At 39.7% G+C, this 11170-nt stretch overlaps 3 non-coding genes across 3 annotated transcripts; all 3 read left to right on the forward strand.

Moving 5' to 3' along the window:
- Nucleotides 1–9482: 9482 nt before the first annotated feature.
- Nucleotides 9483–9564, forward strand: trnas-cga (transfer RNA serine (anticodon CGA)). Its single transcript has one exon. It is a non-coding gene; the product is annotated as a tRNA-Ser (tRNA).
- Nucleotides 9565–9780: 216 nt separating this feature from the next.
- LOC148815134 (signal recognition particle RNA) lies at nt 9781–10079 on the forward strand. Its single transcript, XR_016086091.1, has one exon.
- Nucleotides 10080–10405: 326 nt separating this feature from the next.
- trnas-cga (transfer RNA serine (anticodon CGA)) lies at nt 10406–10487 on the forward strand. Its single transcript has one exon. It is a non-coding gene; the product is annotated as a tRNA-Ser (tRNA).
- The last annotated feature ends 683 nt before the right edge of the window (nt 10488–11170 follow it).

Below are 11170 nucleotides of genomic sequence, written 5' to 3' on the forward strand. Positions count from 1 at the left end.
TGTTTGAGATAAAATGTTTTTAGCAAAACATGCTACTGAGAGGCTATTAACACAACAACTTCACTGTACTCTTTTGAGCACAGTTTTTTAATGTTTTAGATGTTGTAGATCACTACACAGAGCCACAGTAAAATTCACCAGTTTTCCAGAAAACAAATTTAAAATTTGAGGTAAGCAGTGTACAATGTGGAGTGAGCAATAAAGCCTTCCCTTTATACTGTAACAACCAAAAGTGTGCAAAAAACAAACTAAATGAGATTTTCTGTACATTCGTATTTCTTACTCTTGGAAAAATCAGCATGAACAAAAGGGAATTAATGCAGATTAAATATTAAAGAAAATTAAATAAGATTTGTTCAGTTCTCCAAAGAAGAATTTCTGCTTAGACTGAGAAGATAAAAGAATGCTAAAAACTGAAACATGACTTGAAAATAAGCAATATAGTAAATAATATGCTAATCTGAAACACTATCAAAACAGTAGGAGGGTTCTCAGATAATTGTAGATGCTTCAGATGATCATTCATATGTTGCTAATTGTTTTATTCAGAAATAATGGCAGACACAGATCTGGCTTTGATTCTGCTTGTAATCTTCAAAATGAATCTGCTAATACACATTATTACCACTTTGCACTATTGAGGTCATTTGTTTCAAGTTATGAAAAAGGTGTTCTAATTGACATTGGAAAATATGGACAATAAAGGAACAACAGGGCCTTTCTTCTTTCAATTAACAACTTCCAAGGATTCTCCAACAAGTTCCAAACAGTCTTGAACAATCACGTTCAATTTCGATATCATTTATAACATGAATATTATGACTCATTATTAGAATGGAAGGTATTCTGAAACACTGAGTTATCCAGGAAGGTTACTGAAAAGACTTTTCAATCATTTTTAGCTAGCATCTGGTCTTTCTATACAGAGCATTGCTTTATTCTGATAAAAAGAGTGAGTATGATACAAAGCACACAGTCCTTCAAGGACCTTGAACTTCAGCTTGCAATGTAAGTTAGTGTGACACAGCCCACCCTCCATTAGGGATGTCCTGAAGAGTTTGCATACAAAAAATAACTCTTGACAGTTATCAAAGCTGGTGCAGAATCTTAACACAGGCCTTTTACAGGATCCTCCACAACTAAAGAAATACCATCAAAACTATCAAATTAACACCCAGTGTGGCTATTTACATTGAGAGAAAGCTTGTTACATGCTTTAAACCTAAAATTACAATTGTCAGTACTTCTTGCACTGTGTATTACTTCTCAAAATAGTGTATATCAAATACTGCAACATAATTTAATAATTGTGATATTTAGTACAGTATAATGTATAAGGAAATGTACTGTATAAGCGCAACTTTTGCAATCACTGCTTATAAATTGCCTAGGTTGTAACAGGTGCAATGTTCTTCTGTGATGACTTTCCCCATATTCATACTACGGTACATTAATATATGTATTGGTATATCCTGATCTCATTCTGTATCTTACTAAGACTTACAGTACTAGTCTCAAGAAACAGATCACTGCAAATACTGTATAACTGCAATGTGAGACTTCGGTCAGAATACATACAGTATGACTACACCATTGTATGCAAAACTGTAGATAGCACCATGTCTTACTTTACATCTTAAATAGCAACATTGGAAAATAATGCTATGATCCTGTGAGTCTTGGCAATTAAAGTATTTAAAGCAGTAGTAGACTTTTTGCATATTCCTTTGCAAAAAATTAATGTGCCAGATCTACAGTAGGTTGTGTTTCATTTTAAAGATTGCAAAGGTTGTAATTAGGAAACCTTTCTTTCCCATATTCTTCATTTGTCTTTTATTTAAAGGTAGACTATGTGCCAGATCTAGAGTTTCTCAGGGTGATATCTCAGGGTGTCATAAACCTTAAGGAATCCATCTCAAAGCCATACAGTTTCACTAACGTCTCTGAGTTCATCACACACTCATCATTTCCTGTTGACCTTAATTATTTAGGATGTCACTGTCACAATTCTCTCACATAAGGTTCTCTGTGTTTGAAAAATACAGCAGCTGAAATGGGTCTAACTTTGCTTTTCTTCTGCATGGGTATGCAAATTATTATTTTTTAAAATTCATAATACATACAAAATGTGTTCTGTATGTTTACATACTGTTTTCAGATAATGAAATTATGATGTTTTTTGCTTTCTAGCAATTCTTTGTATCAATTCAGAAATCCATCAGACACCAGAAGCTCAATTTGAAGAAGGAGCAACTGCTGAAATTAACTGCAGGCATGAGGATTCACAGTATAGTAGCATGCAGTGGTACAAGCAAAGCCCTGGGCAGAGCCCAGTCATTGTTTTGTCTTCCTATAACACTCGAGAGACCTCTGGAAGATTCACCATGTTTGCCCACAAGGAGAATCTCTCCACTTCTCTACAGATCAGTGAAGCTGAGGCTCGGGACTCTGAGACAGTTTTCTACTGCGCAGTGAGGGCACAGTGACTCAGGAGGGTGAGCAGCTGTACAAATTCCTGTGATGACTGTACTTAAAATCAAGTCAGTCAAGTCACAAAACATGCAAGAAATACATCCATCAAGTGCAAAAAATATAACTCGACTAAAATAAAGTACTATTAGATACAATACATTCTACCTGAGATTTTATATATACAGTATATACTAGTTTATAGGATTTGTAATAAATTAAAGGGAAAAATAATGAAAGTTAAATGCAAATTATTCTGTAAATCAAACCAAATGCAAATGAATTTTCAGACATTCATAAGAAACATCCAGAGTTCATAAGAAGATCTTACACTTTAATTACACTTTAAGAAGGACCACAGGAAAAACTTACATACTGTATTTTTAAATATTTTGAAGTCGGAGTTCTTTATCACTTTAACACTAGGTGGTGCAATTGCATATGGTTATGTTAAAAAGTGACAGCAAGAACATAAACACATCTGTTTCAGGATTAAAGGGTGGATGCAAACCCATTCTGCCTTTCCTGTTCGTCTCATCATTCATTGGTGTACTTTGGGTGTTTCTTCTCTCTGGTGCCACACTGGACTATGAGCTCCAGCATGTCCAAGCAGTTTTCATGCAAGGGTCTGGGCCGAGAGTGATGCTGCAAGCTCAGTGGATCATACAGACTGTCAGGGCAGCCACATGGCAGCACAGCCCAGCCAGCAGCCTGTGGGTTCACTAGGCTGCGGACCTCAACCTCCATGTCCATTTCTACTGTACGTGTTGAACATTAGGGATGTGGCTCTGCCCTCCATCATGTCTAGTCTTGCAGTCTGTTTCTTGCACTCTCCATCACTATAGACTCTGGATAGCTGCCCTCTTGTTCTGCAAGACCTCCAGTGTCTCCGTCTCCCCAAGAATGAGAATTGCATTTTGACTTGACCCTTCAGGGGGTCTCTTGTGGCCTCGGTCAGGTTCTTGCTAAGCTACTGAACCATGCTGGTACAGTCAGAGGAGACGTACAGGGCGGTGTGAAATTGCAGGGTCTGATGGGGTGACTTTCCTATGCAATCACAGTGAAGAGGCAGAATAAAAAGACACCACCCCAGGAGAAAAAGACTGCACTTCTTTTGGGGAACTAGAGTTATGTCAGTAATCTCACATTCTGTTTGAAAACATTCTAACATTTTCAAACGTTTAGCCTTAAAGCTTGGGATAGTCAATAAGGCTGTAGCTCAATCAGTCCATTGGTTTTCAAATTGGATGCAATCCGATTAAAATAAATGTGATGCAATTAGATTGGGGATATGATGGAGGAAAAAAACAATGCGAAACATAAGGAACTCAGTAGCAGAGTGTGTAATCATGAGTAATTTGAACATTTTTTTTCTTGTATTTAGATCTTGTATTTAGTGTTCTGTATAGCCAAAAAGTAGGAAGAGGAATATGCCTAAAATTAAACTTTATAAAACAGTGCAACCCTCCTAATTCTTTCAACAGAATGGTAATTATCTTTCCCCAAATTAAATAACTGGAATAGCTAAAGTCTTCTGTAAACATGGGAGGGTTTAGGAGTGGTTTCTGTAAATGGAGGAATGGTTAGTAAGTTTAAACCTCTTCAGTAAAGGGGAGGAGACACAACCTCCTCCTGTTTTTAGTTCTTTCTATACTGCTGTTCTGTGCTTTTCTCTCCTAAAGAGAGGAAACCAGCAGATTAAGCAAGATGCTGATATTTGTAGGGCTGCTGTTTACCATCTTGTTCTGTAAGTAGTTTTGTATCCTGAAGGTAATCATAGTCTGTTCTGGAATAGTCTCTTAATAATTGTCTCTTACAGCATATCACTGCACATTTCATTTTTAACAGGTATTTCTTCTGGAAACCAGATCAACCAGACTTCAGCTGCAGTGGTAAAGACAGAAGATGATTATGCTGCACTGAAATGCACATTCAGTACAGGCAGTGCTAGCTACTGGATCCACTGGTACCGTCAGTATCCAGACACAGGATTTCAGTTTATACTGCTCAATGGGACAACTAACTCCATTGCTGATTTTGCCCAAGGAAAGTTCTCATCCACAGCTGATAAAAACAGTGGTCTAGCAACTTTAACCATTTCCAGAGTGAAGCAGGAAGACAGCGCTGTGTATTACTGTGCCCTGGGGGACACAGTGATACAGACCTGGGAGCACTAATGCAAAAACCTGCTCTTCTGCTACAAACCTAAATCAAATATACAAATCCTGGAATAGAATAGAATAGAACTGGGATCATCTTTGTGTCATCAAATTATTATAGACCTTTAAATAAAATGTCAGTTTACACTTACTTTTACTCACTTTTTCCTGCTTTCTTTTTTATGATGACAGCAATTCATTTTCTGTATTAATTCATTTTTCTGACACACAAGAAAAATATAAAAAGTACACTTACTCCTAGCAGTGCACTGCGTTATTGTAAAGAATATTATTGATATATTGTCTTATGTGCCAGTTGACATTGAGTATTGTTTTTCCTAAGCCTCACTTAGGAAATGGCTGTTGTTTCTGACTCACTCTTGTAACTGGAATAAACTTATTAAATCTTAAACTTAATAAACTGGAATAAACTTATTGAGCATACTGTACTTATTAAATATAAGTACAGTATGCTCAAGGTGAAGGAGAATCTTCTTCAAGCTACACAGGTACACTAAAATGGCCAAGTCTCCTGGACTTCATTTGATAGATACACCAGCTACTTGCTGGTTATAACTTGTCACTGGATAATGAAAAACAATTCAATAAAGCTTTACCAAAAACTAGTGGCTAGTAGTGTTTTCTGTAGCAGCTGGGTTAGTCTGACAGGAAGTGAAGTGTTGCAGGAGGGAGGGACTGTGTACTAGGATGTAAACAGCAGAAAGACAGCAGCTCACAGTCGTGCCACCTTCACCATGAGCACACACGGACTGCTGCTCTGTCTGCTGGTACATGTAGCCACACTCCTGCCTAGTAAGTGTCCAGTTTCACTCTCCCTTGTCTCGTTTGAAAATATTGAGATTTTCAGTCAGTTATTCTGAAGTTGTGTATTTATGCTAGATTGGTATTAAACATCCTGTGGTATTATTTCCCAAATTTTCTATATACTGTATATTAAACAGACTTTGTAAATGTAAAATATAAATTCAAAGATTTTAAATGTAGAAAAACTGGATATTTAGAATTGCGTTTTTAATGATGAAAATGTCTGTCATTAAAATGAACAATGTTTATTATTTAGGAAGAAATTACATTCCGAGCTAGATTAGAATAATTGTTGTAGTGCATCTTTTTAGGGGTGTTGTAGAAGTTTGAAGTCCTGAAAATCGGAATGTTTTAATACAGTAGCTTTTCAAGGGTGTTTCTAACGCGTCCTCTCTGTGTGACAGGCGTGAGATCTCAAGAGCAAGTATCTCAGGATCCCTTTCTGACCCAGACTGAAGGACAAACACCAACCATCCACTGTCAGTACACAACAGCCAGTGTGTACACTATGCACTGGTACAGACAGCGACCAAACCAAAGCCCAGAGAAAGTTTTATTAATATCAGGAGAAACAGGCACAGAAAATCGCTTTAGTGGTTCACACTACAAACAGAACAGCTCTGGGGTTTTGAAGATCAGCAGCTCTCAGCTGGAAGACTCGGGGACCTATTTCTGTGCTGTGGAAGCACAGTGTTTCAGCTCTATGGGGAGATGTGACAAAAACCCTCAGTTCCAGTCACAGACACAGCTGCTCTGCTGTCAGTGCTCAGGTATCAGACTGGGGAAGAACATCACTGTTACAATGAAGACTAGAAAAATCAGCCATGTGATTCTGATTTATGAATAAAAATAAACCCTTTTAATCAAATCAAAATGTCATCTCTTTCCCCTTGTTTAGTATTTCTGAAAAATCAGCCGTTTGATTCTGATTAAGTTATCAATAAAAACAAAGCCTCTTTGTGTCAAATAAAATCTCCCCTTTTGTTTAGTATTTATGAATGATTTCACTATTTTTTCAGCAAAACAATTATCTCAAGAGCCTAGGTACAAATGACATCTGGAGAAAACAACTAACAAAAACAACGGATAGCCAATATAGAAAAACTCCAGTCCAATATCATGGGATAGAAATGTAGAGAATACAATATTATACTGTGGGGTGTTAGAATTTAAAAAATATTTTGTTAGTGCTTAAAATAGTTATATTGAAGGAATAAAAATAGCTTAATATGTTGAATGAAATGTATTTTTTTAGTTATTGAACCTTGTGAGCACTGCTGGTATTGGAGAGTTCTCATTATATTCAAGTTAACTAAGTAACTTTGAGTCTATCAAACCTCATGTTAAAACCTGTGTAATGTGTTTACAGTATTCCTCAGCTTATACCTTCTTTATTCATATTTCCTAAAAGGCTTCTTTCAATTCTAATTATTCATAAAATGTATTTTTCATAGCTGCTTGTGTATCAAAACTGTATACAAGCCAAGCTTTTGTGTATCCAATGAGTCAGATCGGCTGGTAGTGAGAGTCAGTTACTTCTATACTGTACACATATCTCCAGTGCTCCAGTCCAGTTTAGTAAATACAGTATGAAGACAAAAAATAATCCATGCCCATTCTCAGGAAAAGTGGTCAAAGTACTGTACTGTATGTTAAACATGGCAAGTGAGGGATATAATATCTCATGAATATGGTTTGACTTTTCAGTCAAGTGCCTATCCAATATAAAGTTCTCATTGTAGCTCTTATCCATGCAGTGCTATAGATTTTCTCCAGAATCTGAGGGCAGTGGCTGTGCATCATTCTAGCAGAAAGTACTAAATGCATTTTATTATTAATTGTGCTTGGAATAGCTATATTCTTACAATAGACACTCTGAGTTCTGTTACAATAGAAATGGTACTTCGTTTATGATCAAACCAGTGACAAACAGCTACAGCAGACAGCACAGAGTCAGACCAGCTGTTACCATGAAACATACAGTAAAGCAGTGAAGCGAGTGCTGGAGTTTCTGATTGGCTAACATTGCAGACATGTGACCAAGACACACTTCAGATTAACTGGGCCTGCCTGCATTCTCGAACAGGACTCAGATTTAACTTTTCAAATCGTGAACACTTTGTTCCACCTTCAGGGGTGTTATTTTACTGTACCTCTTCAAATGGAAATTCTATCTGTGATTTGTATGACTATAATTTTCTTACCAGGTAGTTTTTTTAATGCAATGCATTTATCAATAATGTAATTATTGTCTGCTGTTGAGCCTGGTATTATAATTACATAGTAGAATTTTTTCTGTTCTTTTTCAGATGCTGTACATTGCAACTCCATCTCTTCACTGCAGACAATGGTCTCTGGAGAAGACGGGGGATCAGTGACTCTTCGATGTTCTTACTCCTCAAGCAGTTCTGTATACGCACTGTACTGGTACCGGCAGTATACTCCCAGACCCCCGCAGTTCATTCTGTATAAAGTCCGCGGTGCAGCAAGTGCAGAGCACACTGCAGACTTTGCTAAAGACCGTATGACTTCTGCTGAAGATGGGAGCTCCACCACCCTCACTGTTTCCAAGCTCAGCCTGAGCGACTTAGCCATGTATTTCTGTGCTGTGAGAGGAACACAGTGCAGAAGAGTCATTGAGAAGCTGTACAAAAACTCAGGTTCCAGTGAGAGCTCAGAGATCAAAAGGAGATTCTTGTCTTTATCAAGTGTCAGCCTCCCACACTGTACATATTGAGGTGTGTGGTTAGCTTTCTAGTAAACAAAAAACTGTTCTCTGGGGAGAGAGTGTGCATCTGTTAGAGACGTGATTAATGTACACACAACCTTTCATTGAATCCTGTAAATAAAACAGCAGGGGGACCAGGAGCACACCTGCCAGAAACTACAGGGTCTATTTTTTTATCTTGCTGGATGTTATCTTCTGTTTCTGTTACTGCGTGTTGTGTTCTTGAACTACCCAGAGACATACAGGAATTGCTGCCTACTAAGACTCTATTGCTAAAATATTGTATGAAAATCCCCTCTGTCTCTCTGAAAAGCTTCTGAAATCTGATCTTGCATGTCTGGAAGAAGAGAGTGAGTCTTCCGTTTTTGAGAAATGAGTAATGTACTGTATACTCTTATCCAGGCTACGGTGAATTTTTCAAAATGTATGGACTTCTGGACTGGGATACAGCAAGTTCCCTGTAACTGTTTCGACCTCCTTTAATCAAACCATCTCTTTACCAGGCAGTTTTTTTTGTAGGCAGCTATTTATTGTGCTTTTTATATTTACAGTATGTCCTACTGACTCCCACATTGTTTAGCTCCTATAACCATTGTGGTTGTGTTCCCTCTTGTTAGTATTCCATAATGAGCTGTAATTCATGCTCAACTGAAATAAGGCTGATGATTTACTACAGCTTTTGCATGAGCAGATGAAGGATTAAATGTTCCGCTGTCCTGCATTTTTCAAGAGTGGAGCACACAGCTAATTCAGTAGGCAGTGTAAAACTGACTTGCTTTCACCAGCTAGCTGAAACTACATAATGGTGTCACCAACACAATGAAGCCTAACATTATCAGGTTATTTCATTCCAGCTAACTAAACCTGCTTCACAAACTATCCTCAAGAGCTTTTTTAGGTCTTTTAGACCACAAACTCCCCAAGCATGCCCTTTATATGCCAAAATACTGATTAACAACCATGTGGGAATGTGCATTTCTAAACCCTTCACTAATTAATCACCACCGTGACGATTTTCAGGTGGTTAAAAGGCATTATAGCGGCCTCTAGTGGAAGGTCAGCTGCAATTACATACCTTTCACTATATAGCCTGTCGCAACCATCAACATACTGTAGCTTCTGAATTAATCAAGGGCTGAAAACTGCAAGTGTGCTTCGTGATTTCTTGGACGCTAGAGCGAATGATGAAAAAAAGATCGGGGGTGATTGATGCTCTAATTCCAATCGTGCGGCGCATATTGGCTAAATGACAGCAATTCGCCCCATCTGCAGAGCGCAAAGGGGCGCCTCTGTCTCCAGGTGTAGTCGTGGCCGAGAGGTTAAGGCGATGGACTCGAAATCCATTGGGGTTTCCCCGCGCAGGTTCGAATCCTGCCGACTACGAGGAGAGGAGGGCTGTTGGCTTGGCGCTGGTTTTTCAGCGCACTCCTTGAGTTTTGTGCCTTGCTGGTTTCGTTGGCGTGTGGCGCTGCCTTCCTTTTTCTCCGTTCTCTTTTCCACTCTGACATTCGTTGTTTCCTAGTCGTGTCACACACCGAGCTGTCCCCTGGACGTGGCTGAAAGCACACGAAGATGAGAGAAAGAGCGAGGCTGTTGCTCGCCGGACGTGGTGGCGCACGCCTGTAATCCCAGCTGCCGGGAGGCTGAGGCCGCAGGACCGCTTGCGCTCGGGAGCTCTGCGCTGCGGTGGGCTGTGTTGAGCGGGGGTCCGCAGCGTCACCGGCATCAATATGGTGAGCCCGCGGGAGCTTGGGTTCACCAGGTTGCCTAAGGAGGGGTGAACCAACCCAGGTCGGAAACGGAGCCGGTGAAAGCCCCCGTGCTGATGCGTGCTGGGACAGCTCCTGTGAGCGGCTGCTGTGGTGCAGTCCGGGCGACATGGTGGGACGCGGTCTTTTGCAGACCCGTCTTTTCGCCAAAAGCCGCTCCAGTTTACTGTAACACAGTGGCGTGTTTCTTGGCACAATACTTCAAGCCGAAACAACCTCCGATCTCCGTGTTTCGCCGGCTTCTCTCTAGGACAGCGCACAGTGACTCGAAGCAAGGGGCCTGAACCAGGTGCTGGAAACAGCGGGTGTCGTGTCTTTTTTTTTTTATCTTTTCAGCTCAAGTGATGTAAAAGCAAGGAGGGACGGGCGTCATTCATGCGTTCCAGAAAGTCGACGTCTGCTGGCTGAATTCAAGTGATTCTCCCAAAGACCCGAGCAGAGAGCCAGATCAGCACGTAGTCGTGGCCGAGAGGTTAAGGCGATGGACTCGAAATCCATTGGGGTTTCCCCGCGCAGGTTCGAGTCCTGCCGACTACGCAAAGCCATACCGCCCAGCGGTGCTTTTTGAACGACCTCGACGACAGGACGGGGTTGAAAGACTAGCAGACATCGGGGTAATTTCAAAGGATTGGCACCACTACAAACCGTTACACTGATGACTGGTTAAGTGCGTAAAAGCTTGTTGAAACTCAAAGTGTTTAGTTCAGTCTCCTGTGACGTAACCAATTCTTCTAAACAAGACACTGGAAGATAAAACAATAATTTCAGAGCACTATGCCATCATTATTTCTAATATATGATGTGCCACCTGTTGTACTTTCATGCAGAAAAAAAATATATCTGAATTAAAAACAGAAACAATGATCTAATGAACAGAATATTCTAAAAACGATCATTTAGACAGGGGTGATAATGAAAAGCACAGTCACTTCTCTATAAATGTGAATTGTTGATGGGGATATTGATCTATTTCAGTTTCTATAAAATACAAAAAACAAAGCAAGATTCACTAAGGAAATGTATCAAAAACATGCATGGTCTGGTCTACTGTATGACCGCACTCAGCTGTTCAGACAGGAAACAATGAGCAGGAGATACAGTAGGAGTGACTACATGGTGTGATGAGCAGTTTGGAGACAGTACTGCACACACACGTCTTTCTGACTCCACAGCGACTTCAACATGCACAGCAGAGGACTGTTCTGTCTGCTGCTGCGCAC

This window comes from Atractosteus spatula, chromosome 25 (genome assembly GCF_055471065.1).
Source record: "Atractosteus spatula isolate fAtrSpa1 chromosome 25, fAtrSpa1.hap1, whole genome shotgun sequence".
Lineage (NCBI taxonomy): Eukaryota > Metazoa > Chordata > Actinopteri > Semionotiformes > Lepisosteidae > Atractosteus > Atractosteus spatula.